This window comes from Lynx rufus, unplaced genomic scaffold, assembly GCF_022079265.1.
Source record: "Lynx rufus isolate CCGP_SWC_20201006 ecotype Redwood Valley unplaced genomic scaffold, mLynRuf1.p SCAF_10, whole genome shotgun sequence".
In the NCBI taxonomy this organism is placed as follows: Eukaryota; Metazoa; Chordata; class Mammalia; order Carnivora; family Felidae; genus Lynx; species Lynx rufus.
Window position 1 is genome coordinate 46405364 of NW_025814824.1, and position 24703 is coordinate 46430066.

At 41.1% G+C, this 24703-nt stretch overlaps 1 long non-coding RNA gene across 2 annotated transcripts in view; it reads left to right on the forward strand.

Moving 5' to 3' along the window:
- The window catches only part of LOC124501076 (uncharacterized), a 52931-nt gene that overhangs the window by 23126 nt on the left and 5102 nt on the right, over positions 1-24703 (forward strand). For both annotated transcript variants that reach the window (XR_006959697.1, XR_006959700.1), the window contains exon 7: positions 16171-16213. This is a non-coding gene — a long non-coding RNA (uncharacterized LOC124501076). The remainder of the gene's footprint in view (positions 1-16170; positions 16214-24703) is intronic.

Sequence of the window (24703 nt, forward strand, 5' to 3'; positions counted from 1 at the left end):
ACCTGGGGAGAGATTGTTTTCTGGGTTAGGTTGATCTTTCCAGGTGTTTTGCGGAAGCCTAGGGAGCCAGTCAGCGAGTGTGAGTCATCTGGCTGCGGTTAGATTAGAAATTCCTACAACACGATATAGGAGTCCAGCAGTGGAGGCAGGGAAAGTGAAGGGAAGCGGACCTCTAGGCTTTTGTCACTATCCCCATCCCTTGGTGGCCCATTTTCCTGCTTAAGTTTTGGGCAGGTGCAGATAGAGGCACCTGTTTTCTAAATCTTTTCTTTCTCCTTTCCTTTTCTGGTCTCTTTCCCCCACCCTCCCCTCCCTTTCCTCACTCTTTAAAGCCAGGGCAAGGACTTATTTCTGTTGAATGTGTCAAAGATCATAATCAGAAGATTGATTCTGTGTGTGCATAAAAATGGTTAAAAGAGGGAGAAAATGGAAGAGGAGAGACAAAAGAGGGGAGATGGGGAAAAAGACTGGAAAGGAGAAGGGGCCTGCGGGAAGGTGAGGAGGAAAGGGGACGCCGAGCCCGGAGAGCCCAAGGTGAGAAGTCTGTGTTTGTAGCTTTGCCACCTTGGGACACACTTTGCCAAATCATGCTTTTCTGTTTGCCCATGCCATAACTAAAGAAAACAAGGCACTTGCACCTGCTGTTTCAGGAAAAGGCAATGGCTGCAATTCACCTCATTTAAATTTTAAGATGTTTAAATGTTAGAAACGTGCCAGAGCACCGTTCTCTATGTTTACATTTGCTCAGTAGGAAATTGCCAGGGCTCAGGGGTGCCCAGGGGTTCTGTCCCGTGCAGCGCCCTGCAGAGAGCCAGGCAGTTTGGGCGAGAACACTGTTTGCCCATTCCAGGCCTCCGTGGCCTGTCTTCCCTAGGCAGGGTGATACAGACCCTAATTGAAAATGAAAAGGAGCAGCTTAAATGCCGCTTTCTTGACAGAACTCCCTTTCATTTACAGAGGTCGTTTGTTCCCGTTGAACTACTCAGTACCACCCTATCCCTAAGAGCCCAGGAGTCAAAGAACCTGGACGCATAAGTCAAGTTAGTTCTCAAAAGTGAATATAACACTGTAGGTTAACTCCACTGGAATTAAAAAAAAAAAACAAAAACCCAAAGGGCCCAAGTACTTTGTCTCTCATTATTTTTACTCGGGGGACACCTAGCGGCGGTTTCCTGGCTGTGTTCTTCAAAGGCAAATTGAAAGAAACCAGGAAGGATGTAGTGCTGGTGGGGAGGGACCCAGTGGTCTCAAAGCTGGCACCCTGGCAGCCAGGAGTTGCCTTCAGCCTCAAGACAGATCTGCCATGGCCCTGGGTGACTGACGGGCCCTTGCCGGAGTCTGCAGCCAAGTTCCCTCTCCCAACTTCCACGCTTGCCAACTGACATTCCCCTGGACCTAATTGTCTCACAAGTGGTCCTTAATGAGTTCATTGTTTATTTGACGCCAATGACCTCTTTATAAGGCTACAGAATGGCCACAATCTGGTCAGTTCATCAACTGATAAACAGTTGATGATGGTCTGCTAAATTTAGGCAGGCATTTCGAGGGGGTTACAAAGACGAGATAAAGATCTGCATGAAAGGGTTTTTTTCTCCCCCTCTTAACCTCTGGTGGCAAAGTGTGCCTTCCCAGCTGTGTCTTTAGAGCCAATGACCTAATCTCTCTGACTTGTCTTTCCCTCATTTGTAAAATGGAGGTGAGTGTGCTTAGTTCCTAAGGTGGTTGTGAAGATTACGTAAAAGGTCGAAGCAGCTCACATAGTCCCCAGTATCTGGTTGATACTAAATAATTGTTAAGCCCCTCCCCTCTCTCTTTACCTAATCCCAGTTGATTCCTAGAAGTTAAACACGTCTCCCTGTGAGGGTTCTCACTTGAAATTCACATCAGGCTCGCCCCAGATTTGTCTTATAAGTCTGTTCTGTGCAATCAAGGTAAATCAACATGGAGTTAGATCTGTAGAGCCAGTTTTCCCATTAGGAGACTAGCATCAAACCCGGATGTTTTAATAGTAAATTCCCGGGCAGTTGTGGTTCGGGATCCAGTCTTTGCCAGGAAGGCTAATGATACCTATTTTTTTTTTTTTTTTTTTGCATACGGCTTAAGTTTAGACTAGATGGTTTCCATGACTTTCACTGCATTTACTATAAACTTCAAACATTTTAATATGACCTTCTGGGAGCCACATAACTAGTCTCTACCCACTTCTCCAGCTTCATCTTGCACCACTCTTGGCCCCCGCTTATCGTGTTCCTACTCATTAATTTTTAAAACTCTTCCGTGAACCAACGGAGCTCTTTTTAAATTTTCCTTGTGAAATTAGAGCACGTGTGTTCTTCCTTTTGGACCCCTTGTTCTCCTACTTTTCATCTGGCTAACTCCCTCCTACTCACTCTTAGGGTTCCACACAATCTGGCTTTGCCAGAGAGTTCTTTCCTGACCCTAATTTCCATTTGCTCTTTTCCCTTATTCTCTCTCCTTATACTACTTCTCAACGCCTACCATAATTTCTAGCTATGTGTTTGTGTTTGTATTTGTTTATTGTCTATGTCCCCTAGAAATGTATGCTCGGTAGAAAGAAGAATATGCCTGTTTTGGTGGTTTGTTTGCTTCCTGTACCTAGCAAGGTGTCTGGTTCACGCAGGGTGCTCATTATTGAATGACCAAAACCAGTCCTGCTAATAAAAAAAAAGGTCCTGGATCATTTCCACACACTAACACACCCAACGTTTCCCTTGACCAAGCTTTTGTTTTGTTCAGCAGCCTTCTGGGGAATCCCCTTTGCCTCAGAGATTATTTCTGGCTGCTGAGAGTTTCAAATGAACAAAAATTGGCGCCCAGGAAGAATCTTTATCTTTCTATCATTCAGAAAATAATTTTTCCCTGCTTAAAACAGGCATTTCAATTGATGTTTCTTATACATCATTTGTGCAGACTTACATTAGTTCAAATTCTGTTGGGACAAATTTATATCACAAGAGAGCTTTGTGTAATGAAAACATCTTTCATTCCCTCAGTTTGTGGGTTGAGAACTAATCCCAAAATACAAGTCTGTTCTTTAGTCAGTAGCTAACACACAAATCCATAGTCCTTGCCCTGCATGTGACTAAGCCTTACCTACTAGTGAACTATTATGGGAGGTATTAAGGTATTTCTATAGTTGATATTCACCTTAAGACTTCCTCACATTATAATTAAAATATGAATCATTTTGTCTTGCTTTGTCTTCCCAGAAAGCAGAGCTTGAAACAAAGACTTATGTGTAAGTCATTTATTTAGGAAGTAATTCCAAGAGTGAGAAAGCAGGAGAGTGAGACAGGGAAGGTGGGAAATCCCATATGAGGGTGTGTTATTGAAATTGTTACTATGATCAGTGGGGGCCTAGATTCCCCTGAGGCCTCTTGAAAACCTTGGAAGTTCAGATTAGGCAACCTCCAGGTCCAGTAGACCTTTTCAAGGCTTTTATCAGAATTTGTCTTCCAGGTTATCTGGCCATTTCATTCAACTCTCATTTCTGTGCTGTTTCTACTTTCTGGATTGCCTCTACCCTTTTTTTAAACTGGGTTAATTCCTGGCTACTATATCTTGTAAACTATTTTATTTTATTTTTATGTTGTAATCTATTTCCTTTCCTTTCCATTCCTTTCTATTCTATTCTATTCTATTCTATTCTATTCTATTCTATTCTATTATTTTTGAGAGAGTGTAAGTTGGGGCAGAGGTTGAGAGAGAGAGAGAGAGAGAGAGAGAGAGAGAGAATCCCAAGCAGCCTCCACACTCAGCACAGAGCTCCATCCCACAACCCTGGGATCCTGACCTGAGCTGCAATCAAGAGTCTGATGCTCAACTGACTGAACCACCCATGTGCCCTGATATCTTGTAAACTTCTAATTTCCACTTGTCCTTTAAGATTTAGCTTAGCGGTTCTCCAGATGACCTCTCTCCCTTCCCACCCCCATCTTCATTGCACTCCCAGATCTCCTTGTGCATGACTATTTTAACATTTACTACACTGTACTGTCAATGTGAGTTATTTCCCTCTCCCCCAACCATATTTCTCAAAGGAACATAGCCTGTTTTTCATTAGCATTCATTGCCTTAACACAATACATGTTCAATAAAATGAATGTGTTTTATTTTTTCAACTGGACAGCAAACTCCTCAAGGTTAGATAGTAAGTCTTACTCGGCCCTGTACTTTAGTCTAGCATAATGTCTTTCATAGTACATGCTTTAAAAATATTTGTGTCATGCTGAGGGAAAACCCCTAAAATCTCCTTTGGTCTCTGTAAGAAAATGGGGCTATAAAAATATCTCTGACTCAAGTTGTTGAGCACCTACAGATCGCATTTCTATTTCAGAAACTCTGGCTATGAAAACATCAATGACTCAAGTTGCTTGGTGTCTGCAGACAGCATTTCTTTTGTAAATTTTAAACCCAAATAGTGACTCAGGCTGTTTCAATAGAAGTGAGAAATGAGAAACCATGTAGATGATGCACTAGATGAGTCAAATTAAATTTAGAATAAGAAACCAATATTAAAAAAAAAACACTTTAATGTTTATTTTTGAGAGAGACAGAGAGAGACTGAGTGTGAGCAGGGGAGGGGCAGAGAGAGAAGAAGACACAGAATCTGAAGCAGGCTCCAAGCTCTGAGCTGTCAGCACAGAGCCTGATATGGGGCTCAAACCTGCGAACCACGAGATCATGACCTGAGCTGAAGTTGGAGGGTTAACTGACTGAGCCACCCAGGTGCCCCAAGAAACCAATTTTGAAATCCTGCTTAGTCATTGCTTGCCTGAGATTTTTTTCTTACAGCATGCAGGGTGCCCACAAAACAAATGATGTGGGTTTGGTGAACCTAAGACAGTGACCTTGTATATTGTAAAATGGAGCGAGTACATTACATTACACTGACTTTTGAATTGATTATGTTACAATGACTTTTATAAAGTTTATTTCACATAGTCCTTCTTAATACTTATTTCCCTTTTCCTCTTTCTATTTTTATAGCCTAGCTTTGGAGGGATCTGAAATGCTTTTATGATACAAACCTATATTACTACTGGTGGGAAGGTAATATATCAAAATTTGGGGGGTCAAACACAAACATCTTTGTGTAAAAATTATTATTCTCTGGAATTTTGACCTATGCTTTCTCTTTCCTTCCAAGTTTGACTTTTTACTCTCACATAAGTCTGACTTTTGGTCCTTATAGGAAAAATAGTTGTGCATGGTTTAGAGATAATTTGAATTCTTTTAACCAGGGAGACAACTTTATATTCTATAATAAAGTTGAAGCTCATAAAGCAATCCCCAGGAGAAGTAACACGTGAACTTCATTGCACAGGGAGCTGTAAGGGACTGTGTGCATATTTGATAGTGGAGGACGGTTCTGATCTTGTGGATATTAGTTGTTTGAAGATGGTGAAGATAAGCTCTTAAGCTCCAGCCAAAATCGTGACAGCCAATAAATAATAAATAAATAAAAGGAGAAGTTCTCAAGAAATAAATAGATTTCTTTATCTTTTGTTGAGGAGTAATTCAAATTAACAATCCTTTCAAAAGTCAAATGTTTCTGGGAGGATTAAGTGTTGGGCTGTGTGTGTGTGTGTGTGTGTGTATGTGTGTGTACGTGCACCAGCATGTTTCGATGCGTACTGCTGGGAGAGAACTATAACTCCTCTTTATCTTAATGCCAGTTGACTTAAACACAGATACATATGCATGAATGCATGCGCGTATCTATTTTATTATCTAGCCGAATTCAGCCATTTTGCAGGAATAGCCCTTTTAGGCAAGGTCTGGGTGGGGAGGAGGAGACAGAATTTTGGGGCATGGAACACCTCAAGAGGAAGGCGTGCCTGGTTGCCTTCATGCTGAGGGCTTTCAGAAAGCTTAAGGATATGTACGTGCACCCTTATGTATAAGGCGTGATCGAATCCCAGCCACTTGCCAGCTGTGTGAATTGGGTAAATCGTGTAATCTTCCTAGGGCTTGGGGTGTTTTCTCATTTGTAAGATGTGAATCGTAATAGAAAAATCACATAGGACTGTCGTGCTAATTAGATGAGATTAATGGAAGATGCTTAGGGCATAAGCACTCAGTAAATACTAGTCCCAGCCCTCCTCCCTGTCTTCCTCGTCCTTGTTTGTCCTCTTCCTTGTCTCCTTTTACTTCATTTCCTCCTTGATCCCCTGGTGGGTAGAAGACAAGAATGCACCAGGAAATGCAAGACACCAGAAAAAGATGGCAGACAAGCATCACTGATAATTCCGGTGAGTCGTAGTCTTTCTCTCTCTGTCCCCCCTGTCCGTCCTCTGTCCTGACGTGGAGGAGGCTGCAGGGACCACAGAGTTCTCTAGTCTGAGACTCTTAGCCCCATGTAGCCATGAGCCGTTGGTTACCATAAGGGCTGTGGAAAGGTGCTGGCGGCACGTCACCTACGGGGATGAAAAGGTGAAAATGATCACCTCTGAGGCACCTGGTTCTCTAGACGACCCCTTTTGCCCTTGCCCCAGGGAAATAGACCTGGTTGTGAGCATCCCTGGGCTCGCTCTACCCTGGAACCTGTGTGCGGAGGGAGAGAGGAGTCTCAGCTCCCGTTTGTTCACAGCATAACCATTCATGCATCCTGTGCGGACTGTCTGGCTTTCTGGTCCATGAGCACCGACACTCCAGCCAAAACAGTTACAGCCAATAGCTGGTGAGCACTCACGCCGCGCAGGTGCCCTTACAAGCACATTCTCATAACCTCCTGATGTGGGAGACGCTATTATTACCCCAGTCTGACAAAGGTGAAACCAAGACACACAGAATTAAAAGAAGCAGAATCAAGATGAAACCACACCATTCTGGCTTCAGAGCCTCCTTCTTAACCACTGCCCCCTCAGGGCCCCTGCTGTACTCAACTCCTCTTGGCCTTCCCATCTGTGCTTATGAGCCGTGTCAAGGCTGTGATTTCTGTAAGGCAGGCCTTTTCCCTTGATTCTTCACTTGGATGCTTCCTGCTATTCTTAAAAGTTAATTCAGGCAATAAATACTTATTACACTCTATTGTATTTAATCACTTATTTCTCTCCTCCAGCAGACCGTGAGGTCTTGTTTCCTGTCCCTAGCCAATTGCACAGGGCATGGTACAAAGGAGGTGCTGAACAAGGTCTGTGGATCCAAAGAATGAATTGTGTGTTGGGTTGAATTTTTTTTTTTTTTCAGGATATGAGTGTGTAGACATATCCAGCTACATAGGGTTGTCATAAACCTTGAGGATCCCAATGAGCTGAAACACTTCACAGCTTCTATTTATGGTGAAGAGGCTAACAATTCCCCAGGTGGTAGCTTGCTTTTTCTAAGGAAAAGAAGGAACCGGCAGCTTTAGGCAATGATTTCCAAGTCGTGTTTACGGTGTGAATTTTGATTGGCTGGCACTAGGTGGCGCTAAGGAGCCTCGCAGGGAAGCTCGGACATGAACTACAACGCCTCAGACTGTGCTGTAAATAATTTGAAAGATTGTTATTTTTTAAGATTTGTAAGTGGGTGCATTATTTGAGCCGGACATTTATTCTCCAATTCATTTTGTCCACTGGTTGTCTTATTTTTCAAATGGGAAGATCTGATACTTTATTTCTTCAAGTTTCCCAGTAACTCAGTTTTCAAAATTCAGGTCAAGGCTCTAGTTGTGTAATTCAGACTCAACATCTCTGATCTTTCTCTGCCTCAACCCCCAACCCCACCTTTTTTTTAGTATAGTGTGGTTGCAGACGCCAAAGTTCTGGCTTTTTTTTTAAGGCTCTGGACTAAGGAGCTTTCTTTCCTTTTGTTTTTCTTTCCCCCCCCCTTCCCTCCCCACTCTCCTTCCCGCTCCCTCCTCCTCCTCCTCCTCCTCCTCCTCCTCTTTCTTTTAGCATTTTTGTAGGTCAAAACAGTGAATACCGGCAATTTCAGTTGGTTCAACCTAATAGTTCTGACTCTGCCTTTGACTTGCCTTATGACCTTGGTAATTCACCTATTCCCTTTAGGCCTTACTGTTTTCATCTGTTAAATGGCAGGAATGGGCATTTCAAGTCATATTGACTTGAAAGACCTTTTTCATTTTGATGTTTCATAATTTTGACCCCTAAAATCTCCTGTTCTGTGTCATCAACTGGTTCTTTATGTCTTTGCCTAGCGTGTGTTCTGGACTTTTATTAGCTCTTGGTTAATTGTGGACTTTTAGACATTTATTAATTATGGAGACAGGAGACCTAAAGTGTGCCCTGTTTATTGCCCCGAGTTTATTGTTACTTTCCTGGAATAAGTTCTTTACAGGGTGCAAAGTCTTGGTTAAACCTCTTTAGTCCAATTAAAGAAATACAATAATAGAAACTTATGTTTCATTATAGTATCAATCTAATTTCTCCCTTTATAATTAGTTTAGTGAGGCAGCTTATGTGGCATCTAATTACTTCTGTGATGATCTCCTTGCAGAAAATTTTACTCTGGAAATTTTAATCTTTCTAGTAAGATTATTACACAGGAAAGTTGAACCAAACCTCAATTTCTTATAGTATCATTCATCCTGAGTGGGATGCTGAACCACGTCAGTTCTGAGAGCTTTCCATAATTCTAATCCAATTAATAGATTTTTTATAGCATTTCTCTATGATACTAAATTGGTAAAAACCAGAAGATGAGTCTCCAATGGTTAACTTGTAGGTGTTTGTAAATGAGAATAATACCACCTGCTAGAACAATAATTCCCCCAATTAACTTTCTTGACCCATAAATCCTGAGCAAACTCCTTAAGAAAATAATGTGATGGTTAAATACCTTAAGAAACATTGCATAATATATATGGAGTTTCATAGTGAATAAGATGTTAAAGCTTCTGAGAATACCAGCAGTACTCATTCTTATTTGGCTTTTAACTACCAGTCCCAAATTTCTATGACTCTTTTTTCCCGTAATATTGTGCAAAGCTTGGGATCCATGGAACATATCGTATGCTTATTTTCTCTTATTAAAATTTTCCCCAAGGCAGGTGTTTATATTAACTTTCTATTACAGCCAGTATTTAACTTTAGGACCAAGAAAGAATATGCAGAATTTAACTACTCTTTGACTTTATTTACTTAGCAGTAAATAAAAGTGAAATTATCACTGGAAATTGTATTTTGGAATTGTAGTTTCTTCTGTTTTGAGGGAGAGTTTTATGTCCAAAATTCTTGCTACTAGTAGACCAGATAGATTTGTCTTCTACTCTAAACATGATGGAGGAAGCACACTATTCTGGGCCAAAGCCATTAAATAACTAATCCATGTTTTCCATTTCCCTGATGCAAAAACCTTGTTGCTTGTATCTCATGGAAATGGTTCTTATTGTCATGTAATATTTCTGAATATAAATCCTGATTCTGTGCTGTGTGCCTTTTCTCAAGTTAACTAACCTCTCTGTGCCTCATTTCCCTCATCTGTAAAAGGATATAATTTTAGTATCTATGTTTTGAGGTTGTTGCAAGGATCAGGTAAATGAATGCACAAAAGCACTTGGAGGTCTGCCTAGAAGGCCTTCCATGATGTGAGCTCTTACAGTTAACGCTTGTGATGCTATATTTAGGTGGTGATGGAGAGATGATGCGTCAACCTCTCCTCACACTTCCAAGAAGTAGGTGAGTCCTAGGCTCTGTATAATCAAGGCAAGGATTTCTGGATCATATTTTTTTCTTTGATCAAAATTTTATTTTGCCTTCTCTGCTGTATTTTTTAAAGTTTTATTTAATTAATTTGAGAGAGAGAGAGAGAGAGAGAGAGAGAGAGAGTAAGAGTGTATGAGCAGAGGAGGGGCAGAAAGAGAGAGAAGGAGAGAGATAATCCCAAGCCCTGATGCAGGGCTAGATCTCATGAACCGTGAGAACATGACCTGAACCGAAATCAAGAGTCAGACGGTTAACCAACTGAGCCACCCAGGTGCCCCTTCTCTTCTATATTTTTAAGATAAATTGTTTATTCGTTTATTCATCCCATATAAATATGAAATGAGTGGCTGCTGTTTCCTAGGCACTTGTGCTAATTATTGTAGATACAGTGTTGATCTAATTACTGATGGTCTCCCTCCTTGTGGGCTTCAGAATTCTAGAAGGACAAGCAAGGAGCACCTGGGTACTATGAGAAGAGAAGTGAGGGGGCAAACAGGAGTTGTCCAACTTGGGCAGGGAGCTTATGGGACTTGTTGTGGAGGATGTGACATCCAAGTTGAAATCTTAAAGGTTAATCCGAGATAGCCATCTGGTAGGTGACAGGAACAACTTATGTGATGGTGACAGGGAGGAAGCCATATTCAGAGAACTGATAGATATTCCACAGGGCAGAAGGACAGAATGAAAGGTTGGGAAGGTGTGTGCTGAGTGATGAGGCTAGGTGTAGTTCTTTCACATTAATTAGGGCTATTGTGAACTCTACAGTAGAGTGATAATCTGATCAATTGTTTCCTATCATAGCTGGTAAGAGATTGTCATCAGAAAACCTTCCAGATGACAGGACGTACTTTTTTCAAGGTACCAATTTTTGGTATAGTGTTTCATAATCATGCTGCTGCCTGACATCTATAATGTCAGGGATTGGTTTGGAGGCCAGTGTACATAAATCAGTAACTTTGAGGCTTGCTTACTAGGGTTCAGCAAAGCTGGCCACAGGATGAAGTCATTCGTGGTGGTGAGCTGAGAGAAAGCAGCTGGCCCAAGCTTAGCTCTGTGCCTAGAATGAGGAAATGGCAAAAGCCCTCAGACGATGTTGCTGTGAAGGGAATTGAAGGGAATCAGAAAGATTTGATCTCCCAGATGCCTTCCTGCTGAGAGAGGCTTTAGGGTATCACAAAATCACACATGGGCTCCATTGGTATTTTCACTAAAGAGATAATTTCCGTTCTTATTAACCTGAGACAGGAGTTGAAAATTGCTTCGGAGTCTGACTCGTTGCCTGTTTTTATTACTTTTTAATGTTTTATTTTCTCTATGCCCAACTTGGGGCTCAAGCCACGACCCTGAGACCAATAGTCACATGCTCTACCAACTGAGCTGGCCAGGCACGCCTGTTAGCCTGTTTTTAAAAACAAACACACTGACCCTGAGTTTAGTCACTTGCAGCAGATGGCCTCACCCCACTTCCTAGTATTGTAACCGTTATGAAAGATCAATTCATAACGAAACCTATTTCTCTTGACCATCGTGTATGATCATGCCCGGGGGGAATATAGTCACAATGAAAGTAACTGCTTTTCTCTCTTTTCCCACAACTGAATTGTAGATACTCTTCTCTCTTGTGTTGGTATATTACTTTGAAATGGTCTTGCTTGGATCATCAAACTTAACTCCTTGCAGAAAATTCTGCTGTAGCACTACAGACCCTTTCAGTAGTGAGTCTTTACTTGTTACTATTAAACATGGGACTGACATTTCCTGAATGTGTCCTGCAAAACATCTGCTAATAATTATAAGCTCCTGGCAATGACTCTCCATTCTCATGGTGCTGTGACCTCCCTCTCTAGGCATCTCTTTCCTAATTTCTTCTGCATTCTTTTTATCGTGCAGTGATGATGTGAAAGGTTTTATCCCATTTTGGGTTTTGGAAGGAAGACGGCCTTTCTAATTGAGCCTAAGTTGAAAGGATCACCTCACTGCAACACTCCCAATTTATTTCCATTAAATGAAACTTCTGGCTGCCATAGCTCTGAATGGTATTGAAGCTCCTAAGTCCATTCATCTTTTCAATAAACACTTAACGAGCACTTTCTGTTTGCTAGGCATGGTTATGGCACTTGGCATGTATCTGTGGACAAAACTGACAATGATACCTGTTCTCCTACAGCTTATTTTCTAAATAAGAGGACAAGAAAATACACACTAAATGCAATAAATCTAAAAAGTTCTACTTTAAAGGTCTAGAAGAAGGGTACATGCAAGTATATTCTAAATTTGAAAATACAATCTTTATACTGAGAGGTTAAAATGGAATTCACAAAATTATATAAAATATTTCAGTCCTTGAATCTGCCTAGGAATAGGCTTCCATATGCAAATTCCCTTGATTGTCTTAAACTATCTCAGTTTGTCCAAATCAGGATCCAAACAAGCCCCTTGCTGATTTGGTTATTTCACCGAAGTCTTTTGCCAATTTCCTTTACTCTGGAATAATGCCTTTTCCTCACTCCCTTTTTTCTGTGGTTTGGTTTCAGTTGTCCTATAGATGACTTCGCTGGCTAGAGCAGATGCCCCTAGTGCTTTGAATGCTTTCCTTTGGCACTCACTGTGCCCAAGTGACCTGACACAATGGCTTCCAAGAAAAGGCAACTGTGACTCTTCGGGCTTTCTGGCCTCTCTCCAACACCAGCTATGCATGAGCTAATAATGCCACTCCCTCTTCCCCCAGCAGTCTTCAACCAAATGATTGAGGAAAGTAGATAAATGATTCAACTTCTTAACCTTTGGGATAACTCGGAGATACAATCTACTCTTTTGAACTTCCGTAGTCAGACTGAACCCCAGTTACTTGCAGCCATTACCTGCTCAATAATACTCCAGTTGGTGGCTTCCTTTCTTTCTCTGGCTTGTTTTGCTTCCTCATTTCTCTGCCAATGATATCCCACAAATAAACCATAAACCTGTCTCGAGGTCTGCTTTGGGGGGAACCAGCCTAAGGTAGCCACAATCTAAATTTGGTTAAATAGTTCTTGTTATATCATTTAATCTACTATTAATCTATTTCTATAAATTAGAAGTTAGAACTAAAGTTGTTTCTTTGGTTTCTTTTTTGTTTTTTTGTTTTGGATTCAGTGGTTTTTTTGGGGGAGGGAGGAAGGTCAAGGATTCTTCGTAGACAGTGCTGAGTACATCATATCACATCACATCAAGAGTCAAATTATCTTTAGTAATCAGTAAATTGGATGATGAAGGTGTGTTATTCTCATCAAACGTAATGCCTAATGGTTTTAAGATCCATTGGTGACCATTGCCTGAATCCATTATTTCATTAGGGATTGTAAAATGATGGTTTTCTTAATTCTATTATCTGGAGAAGAAAGCCCCAGGCAGAGAGAGCAGTATGTGCAAGGACAGAGACGTGAGGCCAAGTATATTATGATTAGGGAAATAAAGTATGCTTAGTTTGCAAGGTGCATTGGGAATCAGTGGGAGATGGATCTAAAAAGGTAGGTAAGACTTTTTTTTATATAATGTTAAGGACTTAAGATCTTGTACTAAAATTAATTGATTGACACTGAGAGATTTTAAATGTGTCCATCAGCATGAACATATTTTTTTGGAGTGATCACTGTTAATATTGTGAAACATAGATTGGTGATTGGTGAGAGTAGCTAAGAAGATGTTGCCATGGTCAGAGGTAGTGGGGAGGGGAAAGATAAGTTATATACTTAAGACCATAGACTCAGTGGGGCTGACTGACTGATTAAATTTGGGGCAAGGGAGAGGAGAATCCTTTCCTGCTGGGACAAATGGTTTGATAATTGTGTCCTTCATAAAGATACGGAATGCGGCAAGAGTAGAAAATCTGATGAAGCAAATAACTGAGTTTGGCTCTGGACGTATCAGGGGATTATGGTACACACAGATGTAAGTGTCCAACTGGGCGATAGCTGCCATTTGTGTAGGAATTCAGGAGGAAGGTTAGAGGTGGAGATAAAGATTCAGTAGTCATCAAAAGATAGTTAATGGTTGAAACCATTAGAACAGAGAAGATCATTTAGTAAAGTGTGTGGAGAAGGGAAGAAATGAATTGAAAGAAGGCAGTTCAGGGTATATTCCTGAGCAGTGACACAAACGTTTAAAAGAGGCAAGAATTTGAGAGTAGAGAGAGAATCTCAAAGAAGACTCAAAGGTTTCAGATGTTCACAATATGGTGATAACAGGAGTCAGATGTTGGAAATGTTAGGAAGGTTTGCATGAGATGTTGCAGAGAGACCAGGCACGAGAGGACTGAAAAGCTCCCAGTGAATTTTTTATAGAGTTAGCTCATTATATTAGTAAGGATAGTTCTGATGGTGTGGTGATAATGGAAGCCCTGATACAGTGAGTTGAAGGGTGAATGAGATGTGACGACATAGAAACAATGGATGCTACCTACTCACAAGAAAGTTTGGGTGAAGATTTGGGAAAGCTTCCATTCTCCCCTCCTCCCTTCTTGCCTTTCTTCCCTTTCCTTCCTCCCTCCCTCCTTCGTCTCCTCTCCTCTCTGCTCCTCTCCTGTCTTTCTTTTCTCTTCTTCCTTTTCCCCTTCTCCCCTTTCTCCTTATTCTTCCTCCTCTTCTTCCTTTTCTTCTTCATCTTTGCCACTCCTCCTCCTTGTTCTCCTTTTCCTTCTCCTTCTCTCTCTCTCTCTCTCTCCTCACCCCTTCACCTCTTTCTTCCTCCCTGTCTCTCCTGACTACACTACTGACTAGTGCTGAGGGTAATAAGCCATTAGCGGCAGAAGTATCTGAATGAGAAAGTTTCCTGAGGATCCAGGATTCAGAGCACAGGTGGGAATCTGTTTCCTTCTTTGTAAAATACAGGGTAGCACTAATATTACACTGTTATCATAAAAACTGAGTGGAGTTAAAAGTGGGGAGAAGGATTTTCCTACAGGAAAGTCGTGTATCAATGTTAGTCATCAGCACCATTGCGAGAGCAATCTGTCCCTCTAAAGACAAGCATTAAGTTGGAGAACTCCTTTTCCTTATAGTTAATCGGCAAACACTTTCTTTTTTAAAACTCCTAGGTTTGAGTTAGGGAGATGGTTTTCAGGTTCTCTGAAGTTTCATGTACAGGCAAGGAAGGAAATGCCTTAATCCAAAACGACTTCGTTTGGTGCAGTTAACTTTAGTCCATGAGTGCTTGAATAGTGTTGAGCTGAGGCAATGCAGACAGCTTTATTAATCAGAATCTTTATTACGGTCATGCTTTCTTTGCTGGGGAAGCAAGGAGCCTATATTTTTAAAAATTCATTAAAATGTCAGGATGCATCAATCAGAGAAATCATTTCAAGAATCTCTTAATCTTGAAAATAGGGTGAAAAGAACCTTCATACTCATTTCTTTGTGCTGACAAGTAAGAGCTGAGTGGAGCAATGTCATGAGTTAGAGCCCAGATTATATACACTGGCTGAAGAACGATTATGGGCTGATTCAGTTCAATGCATAATTTGTCATCATCACTTGAAATTAACGATCCAACCCAAAGTTTAAAACAGTACTTAACATAAGGGAAGAGTAGCTTTTGATGATTGTTTGCCAATTTGTCCTTTACAGGACGCAAGGCATATGAAAAATACAATTTTTACAGAAGCTTTGATAGGCCTGAAATCCTCACTCTTGTTTAGCCAAAGGTAGTTCTCACTACCTTTGCCTTAGATCATCTTGAGGGCCTGACAGAAATGAATTCCCTACCCAGAAAACTGCTCATATTTACAAATATTTTATATGTGATCTTGGAACATTCCTGATATACGTTCTCCCCTGAAGTTCATGGGTTTCAGGTTATGCACTGCTAATTTGGATGTTCAGTGTCCAAAGACAGTCATCTGAAGGACAATTCAGCCAAAGTCAGATTCTTAACCAACAGAGCCATCCAGGTGGCCTTGAAGGACAATTCAACTTTTAATCTTGAGTTTGAGTCTGGATATCACATTAAGCTGTATTACATTGTTTAAAAAAGGGGTCTGAACCTCAAGGGATGGTGTGATCAATCCATTGGCTTTCACACTGGAACGTATCTGCTCATAATTAGTCATTCTGAGAAGACCAAGCAGTCTCTCAACTCAAAATTTGTTTGAAAAACTTCATAAATGAGAAGAAAACACTCTCTAGAAAGTTCAGTGTTGGTATTAGAATGATGTCCAAGAAGCATACAGCCATAGGATTCATGGAATTCATATTTCCCTGCCCGTGCTACCTCCCACTTGGACAATGAGCACCTGAACCCTCCATCTGACAAGCAACGTGAGGGTTTTGGATTAGAGAAGGCGGCACTGTGTTTGTTCTCAGGGATGCGTTTTCTGTTTCTTGGTGCATATTCTCTAATTCAGGAATTTACTTTCTACTTTGTGCGTCAAAATAAGTCCAGACACTTGATGCCTTGATTTTATTTTCAAAATTCCTTTAAAAAACAAACAAACAAACAACCAAAAAACATGCCTTTTCTTCATCAGGTCTGATCAACACCATCTGAAGTTTGGCTCAGGGGAATTGAGGGTGAGTATATTCCTAAAATGACTTATGCGTCTGGGAGCCTTGTACCATTTTAAAGTAAACATATGTGGTCTTATTAGAAGACACTCCTAATGGCAGCCAGTTTGCTGGCCCACATTATTGTGGCATTTAATAATTCACAAAATGCTCTCATATTTATGATTTGTATTTTGAATAAAGGGCAAGCATTACTACGTCAAACTCATAGGTGAGGGAACAAGGCTTATGAATTGTTGAGACTCGAAAGCTGAGATTCACCCTAGGCTCTCAGCTTTGATTTGGATGCATAAGGTCTCAAATGTTTTTTTAAAAATCGATTTTGTTTCTTGAGACTTATGTTGGTAAATTGAATGATTATTTTAAGCATATAACTATTTAACTATTTGTCATTGTGACTTAACATCAACATGGGTCCAGTCCTGGTCATATTTCAGTCCTGTGAGTAGTTAACCACCTATCCCTTGGGTAGATTTTAAGCCAGAACTAGTCTGAATTCTACTTCCAAATTGGTTCATCTCATAAAGAAAGTAGTTCTTTTGTTTTTTTTAATGATATCTCTATGAATTACTGCTTCTGTTTGATGTCAGTTTTTCAGAAGAACAATTCATCCATGAAAGGTCATTTCACATCAGCCTTCTAAAAGTGTAACCTTAATTTTGTATGAGTTGCTTATATAGAAGATTGTAGTTATAATAAAAACCCCTTGCCAGGAATACCAGAGAGAATGCCTCTTGCTCACACACGGTGTCAGGTCTATGTTCCTAGTGCCTCACAGAGTGCGTGGCACTGGGTGAATATCTGCTTAGTTGAATATTTCAAATGACGCAACATAGGTTTTATGGAAGTAAAATTTGAATCAAGAAGTCATTTCCCAAAGTTCCTAAATTTTACTGAAATCCTTATCTCCATAAAGGAGAAAAGTCCTAAACTGGAAAAGCATGAAAACTATAAAATGATAAAACTTAGTCAATCCTAGTGTTGTGCATGGAACGGGACTAGAACAAGGTGGAAGGAAGCTCACCAAACACACGCATGTGCTAGGCGCTCAGCTAGACTTCTCCATGAACATGAAAGTCAAGACCTCTTTCATTTGTACGTCTTTGCTTCTAAATGTTGACTGACTGCCTTTGGATTAAATATATTTTTGTTGTTGTATGGTAAAAAAAAAAAAACAACACAACAGAATAGTTGTAATGCTGACAGTGGAAAACGCATGCTTCCTTGGTCTTAACAGCTCGAGTACTACCTTTCTCTCAATTTTATGTAGGTTAGAGCTGTACCCTTCTTCTATATCATTAAGCACTAGTTGCCCAATTACAGTGCTTTGGGACACTGTTAAAATGGTGCCCGAGGCTTTTCAGCAAATTCAGCTTTAAAGCAAATGATCCCAGTAGCCAAAATTATTTACTAAACACAGTACAGAGTTTCTTCTAGAGAGATTATTTAAGGCCTATTACCCTTGCTAGATCCTTATATTACAAAATACTTGGGTACTTAACCAGGCTGTTGCCTCTTCTCATGAGGCCTTTTTTTTTTCCAACACCAAAATGTAAAAGGAACATTATATATTTGAGTAGATTTGAGTAGATATTCTTAATCTGAAAGCAGTTTCCTTTATTTCAGGACATTTTCAAGAGAAATAGGGAGTTGTTCTATATCAGGGAATTATTTATAAATACAGAATTAATGGTTTATTTTTAAAAATACTTTTTGTGTTAAAATGTACAGAGCTATGTAAGCGATAAAGGATTTGAATGTGCCCTAAATCATTGCATTATTGATTTAAAAAAAATTTTAATGTTTATTTATTTTTGAAGGAGAGAGAGACAGAGTGTGAGTGGGGGAAGAGCAGAAGAGAGGGAGAGACACAGAATCCGAAGCAGGCTCCAGGCTCTGAGCTGTCAGCACAGAGTCTGAGGCGGGGCTTAAACTCAGGAGCTGTGAGATCATGACCTGAGCCAAAGTCAGCCGCTTAACTGACTGAGCTACCTAGGCTCCCCAAATCATCACTTTATTTAGATATATTCCTTTTTAAATCTCTGCATGGAAAATGTTATCGAACCTTATATATTATTGACAACAAACAATAACCATTGAGAATTGTGAGGTGTTTTCTCATTAGTGCTCAATAGCTCTCAGCCAGCTATTTGTAACACCATTTTGCAGAAGAGAAAATTGAGGCTTTGGCTACATAAATGACCCTTGTAAAATCGATCACACTGCTGGTAAGGCGCAACAGTGTGAGCGATATGTATAGGTTAATCTTTTGAGTTCTTGGACTCAATTCACTGTGTGAATTCCGGTGTGTGTGTGTGTGTGTGTGTGTGTGTGTGTGTGTGTGTGTTTGGGTGGGTAGCTTCCCCAAACACCACCAAGCAATTCTTAGATACCAGCAGGGTGTCTGAGAATCCACATCAATTCTAACACTGTCTACACAGGGATACAATCAGGGTCTACACATTGAGAATTTGGCACTACAAGAATCCCCCCAACCACTTCAGAGACCAGTCGTCAAGCCCAGGTTGTAACCTGTATTTCTGACCCACTGGCTATAAATCAGAGGTTTCCATGACCTCCTCCTTGGGTTTAATTAATTTCCTAGAGCAGCTCACAGAACTCAGAGAAACATTTTACTTACTAGGTTACCAGTTTATTACTAAAGGATGTGATTCAGGAACAGCCAGAGGGAAGAGAGTCAGGGCAAGGTATGTGGGAAGGGGCTCAGAGCTTCCACACCCTCTCCACATGCATCATTCTCCCCAAATTCCGTGTGCTCACCAACATGGAAGCTCTCCAACCCCCATTCTTTTGGGTTTTTACGAAAGCTTCACTACATAGCCATGACTGATTAACTCATTGGCTAGTGGCCATGGATTAAACCTCCACCCCTCTCTGTTCTTCAGGGGGTGGGACTGAAAGTTCCAACCCTCTAATCACATGATTGCTTCCGGCAACCAGCCCCCATCCTTAGTTGGGGTCCAAAAGCCACCCCATTACATAACAAAAATGGTTTATTGCTCTCATCACTTAAATCCCAGGGTTTTAGGAGCTCTGTGCCAGAAAAGGGGATGAAGACAAAAGATGTATTTCTTATAAATCACAATGCGTACAAAAACAAAAACAATAATACAATTTATAATATGTACAGAAGATGGGGTCAAAAAAGGAAATTTCCAGTGCTAGAACAGAGATCTATAACATATGCTGATAAAAAGTTAAATATATTTTCAAATTGGGGACATATTATTAATGAAATGTTTTAAAAACCCTGTAGCGTATTCTTCTTTAAATCACTGTCATCGAGAGTAACTGGGTTTTCATATATCAGATTTGCTTAAGGTGGGATTCATCTGTATAATCCGAAACTATATCTATATAACTCTTAAAAATTAGTCCATTCTTTATCATATATGATCCAGGGGTGCCTGGGTGGCGCAGTCGGTTAAGCGTCTGACTTCAGCCGGGCCACGATCTTGCGGTCCGTGAGTTCGAGCCCCGCGTCAGGCTCTGGGCTGATGGCTCAGAGCCTGGAGCCTGTTTCTGATTCTGTGTCTCCCTCTCTCTCTGCCCCTCCCCCGTTCATGCTCTCTCTCTGTCCCAAAAATAAATAAACGTTGAAAAAAAAATTTATCATATATGATCCATGCAGCTCACCACTCTTGGTCTTTTTAGTTAAGAGAGATTGTGGTGTGCTTTATTGTATTGACACTATATAATGATGTTTATTTCAAATATCACTTTTTTTTTTCAATGTTTATTTATTTTTGGGACAGAGAGAGACAGAGCATGAATGGGGGAGGGGCAGAGAGAGAGGGAGACACAGAATCAGAAACAGGCTCCAGGCTCCGAGCCATCAGCCCAGAGCCCGACGCGGGGCTCGAACTCACGGACCGCGAGATCGTGACCTGGCTGAAGTCGGACGCTTAACCGACTGCGCCACCCAGGCGCCCCTCAAATATCACTTTCATAGGTGACCTGTAAAATCCTTTTATGCCTTCCTTTGATCTACTTGAATTTATAGTGAAGCTGTGCACATAATTATATAGTTCAAATGGAACATAGAAATGTTATTGATTTTTATCATAAACAGTTTCCTTTAGGGGCATTCTTTATTTTTATTTTTTTATATTCACTTACTTTTTTAAAGTATCTCTATGCCCAACGTGGGCCTTGAACTCATGACCCCAAGATCAAGAGTCACATGCTCTATCGACTGAGCCTGCCAGGCGCCCCCTTTGGGGGCATTTTTTGAAAGTCTGTTTATCTTTTTAGTTTAGCCATTGAGAGGATGCCAAAGAAGAGTCAATTTACTCAAAGAACCATTGTAGAATTTAGTGTCTGTATACTTGATTCACAAGACCATACAAAACAAAGAAGCAAACAGTAATTTAAAAAATTCTCAAGGGAAAAATCTCACGGAAAAGCTTACTTTTTTTAGTTTCTGACTTGCCATGCACATGGTGCATGTACAAAAAATATTTGTTGAGTGACTATTCCTTGTGTCAATGACACTTCTTCGTAGTAATCCTGACACTGATGTGTGATTTGTACTGCTGCGTGTTGGATTCTCTGGGAAGCAGATTCACATAGCAATTAGTGTATAGAAAGTTCACTAGGGAGTTTTCTCAGGGAGGGAACTAAGAATGGACAGAGGGAGAAGTTGGTCTGCATCGCAGTCTCAACCAAGGCTTCAGTCCACCCTGGAGAGGGGTTGTGAAGATGGGTTGACCCTTCCAATTCTGGTCTTATTCTGAGAGGGGCCAGGCCTTTTTAATCTGGCATTGACCACTCATTGAATGGGGGCTGCCCCCTTTGCTCCCTGGGATGACAGCCTGCCTTTGGGAGAGGACTGGTTGGAAAGACGGCAGTACTTTGAGTGGGTGGAGTAATAGGAATGAGTCCTGGTACCCTGAAGGGGGATCTGAGGGGGATAGCATGGTATTCAATACAGACACTATGGCCAGTGAACTAAATGAAGCAAAAATGGTAGAAGGAATATTTTGACTACGCTGTTCCTTCTCTATAACCCATTTTTCAATCTCTAATTCTGTTAAAGGATGGGCATTATTTTTTTTTCTTTCATGGCTTTTAACTCCCAGGTAGACTTGCGAGGTCTTACTTGGCTAATTATTCTGAAAATTTCCTATTCATTATCTCACATAGCAGGGAGCCTCTTTGGACCATCAAGCCTGTAAATTTACGATTGCACATTAATCAGTGAAATATAATTGCTAGCTGCTGCCTCTGGGCTTGGGACGCGCTGTATATGCCGGGATATATACAATTAGCCCTAAGGTTTACGCAGGAGCACTCGCCCATCCAACAAGAAAATGAGCATTTCAGTAATTGAGAAAATGAACATCTTGGGTCGTTTTCTTGCTGGCAGTGGTTAGAAACTCTTATCATTGAATTGCCCTGTTTTGTTTTTCATTATCTCTCAAAAGCATTGGTAGGCAAAAAAGCTACAGTAGTCTCCCTTGGTCCCCAGAGGATATGTTCCAAGACCCCCCAGTGGACGCCTGAGACCATGGATAGTACTGAACCCTATATATACCATGAGTTTTCTATACATGCATACCCATGATAAAGTTTAACTTATAAACTAGGCACAATGAGGGATTAACAGCAATAACTACTAACACAATGGAAAAAATTATAACAATATACTGTTATAAAGGTTTTGTGAATGTGGTCTTTCTCTCATAATGTCTTGTACAGTACTCACCCTTCTCTTGCTTATGATGATGTGAGATAATAAAATGCCTAGGGGAGGAGATGAAGTGAGGTGACTGGTGTAGACATCGTGAGGTAGCGTTAAGCTACTACTGACCTTCTGACGATGTTTCGGAAGGAGCATTATGTGCTTCTGGACTGTGGTTGACTGAGGGCAGTGGAAACCGCAGATAAGGGGGGGACTATTGTATTTGACCCACACAAAATTTTAGTTTGTTTGGGTGAGGAAGATCAAATACAAGAGGAGGGAATACTAATTTCTAATGCAGCACAGATTCAGTGCTCTGACATCTCTGTTTATAATATTTTTTCACTAGATGGAGTCAGATGGTAAAACTTGACCTGGGAGTTCTGAGAATCTTCTCAAAGTGTGTACATGGTTTTAGCTGTATATACATTGGGACATTTTTCTTCTTTTTTTTTTTTCTGAGTGTGTATTGCTGTCCTTAGATGCTCAAAGTGATCTAAGATACCAAAAAGTTTAGGAATCATTACACTAAAAATAAAGTAAAACAAAAAAATCCCTCATTCATTCTCTGATTTTTAATTTTTTTTAATTTTAAGTTTATTTATTTATTTTGAGAGAGACTGAGTGTGTGAGCAGGGGAGGGGAAGAGAGAGAGAATCCCGAGCAGGCTCCGAGCTGCCAGCTCAGAACCCAATGTGGGGCTTGAATTCACGAACCATGAGATCCTGACTTGAGCTGAAACCAAGACTCAGATGCTTAACCAACTGAGCCACCCACCCAGACACCCCATTTATTTTCTGATTTAAAGCTATTATCTCTATCATCATTCTTAAACATCTATTTGGACACTCCACAAATGCTTCTTCAACTTTTCTACAAGGAATTTATCACAAGCAAGTCCTATCATTGTTTTCCCAATTTCTGTTAATAATAGCACATTCATAACTGCTAATTGTTCCGTTTAGAAATCTAGGCATTTGTTTTCCCCTGTCCTCTCCTGTCCACTTCTGAGATCCATGTGATGATGTGGTTGAAAGACGAAGTGTCTTCTATTTGACAAATCATTTACCTTGGTGGACTCTGGGTGCACCACTGTTCAGCATGCTTCATAAAGCCCTTGTTCAATGGCAGATAGTTGTGGGACATGGTCATTATAAGGGAGGAGTAGAAAGTGTTTTCTTCTATCAAGACAGAAGGAAGGAGTATGCGAAGTGACTCCCAGAAGAAAACACCTATAGAGCCTTTTGCTTTGAGGTGAATGGGTGAGGACAAGGGCCTTTTACAGACCAGCCTGAATCATGCTACTTTAACACAGTGATTGCGTAGGGGAAGGTGCATGAGCTGGAATCAACCAACTGGGGGCTGGGTTTAAGAAGCCGATCATCTCTGAGATGACTTGGGATGAATTCTGCGTGACAGTAGGGCTTCATACCGGTTGGGCAAAAAGCACCTTTCAAATTCACAATTTGGGGGAATTACAAATGCCATTTAAGCAAAGAAAAGGTCACTCAAGCAAAAGTTCTTGTCCCTAGCAAAGTCAGGCAGATTTTCCCAGTGTCTCATGAAGTTTGCCACACATTCTTGAGCAAGAACTTGTTCTTCTAAGATCCCCCGTTCTGTTTCCCCTGTATCCTTGCAATGAATTAATCCTTGTAAGCAATCTGTGTATCTTTTCCTTGGAACTCTCAAGAATCTGACCTGCTGGACTAGGAAAACCTCTACAGCTAAAAAGAGGCATTTTCCTGCCAATGATCTCACAGGTATTTGCTGCTGCCTAAATTCCAGTAACTAGGTACAAAGTGTTTCATTCTACAAGGAAGGATGGGAGGAAAAGAAAGAAGTCAACCAATATTTACTGTGCGTCTGTCATGAAATAGTCACCGTGCTAGGCCTCTATTCAGACAATCCATGTGTATGCTTGATCCTACCTTCCAAAGTAGACATAATTATCCCAGAAGAGGAAATTAATGTCAGCAAATTTATGTACCTTGCCCAAAGTCAATCACCTTGTCCTTGGGGGAATTGGCCATGTCTGTGATACCAGCATGGTGGCCTGGGACAAGACACGTGATGCTTGGTGCTTAGGGAAGGCTGTTAGGGTATTTACTTCTATCCTTTTGGTTCTCTTTGGTCCTGGAAGGTGGAACATAGAGCCTGGAGCTAGCTCTGGAGGAGGGAAGAGGCTTGATGTAGGGCTGGCTATTTACCTATGTCCTCTCAGCTCCGAGTCAGCTCTCCCACTGTCCTCTGGGAGGCTGTGGGTCTCTGCAAACTCCATTTTCAAGGCTCCTTTACTGAGAAGGTTCTCTTGTAGGATGTGCTAATAGGGGCACTAGAGAGAGACTGGCCTGGATTTCTCTCTCCTTTTTACTTGTTCTCGCAGTGTAAGTTAGCTCCTATCTGTAATTACTTGCAGCACTCAAGGCACCGGTGTCTTCCTACCCACTTGGAGGCACCAGCCATGGCCAGTGGTGCGACCTGGCCTGAGGTCTAGTACTCTGAGTACCCTGAGTACTCAGAGGCCTGAGTACTACATCTGCAGGCTCCCGGTCCAAGTTCACAGGGCACATTAACCCCAGCCCTAGGGTGCTAGCTGCTTCCTCTCTGAGCTTCCCCAAAACTCTTTTGGTTGTCCGTTACCTGTTGTAACTAATTCCCTGTTTTGTAATGTTTATTTATTTTTGAGACAGAGGAAGACAGAGTGCGAGTCGGGGAGGGGCAGAGAGAGAGGGAGACACAGAATCTGAAACAGGCTCCGGGCTCTGAGCTGTCAGCACAGAGCCGGATGCGGG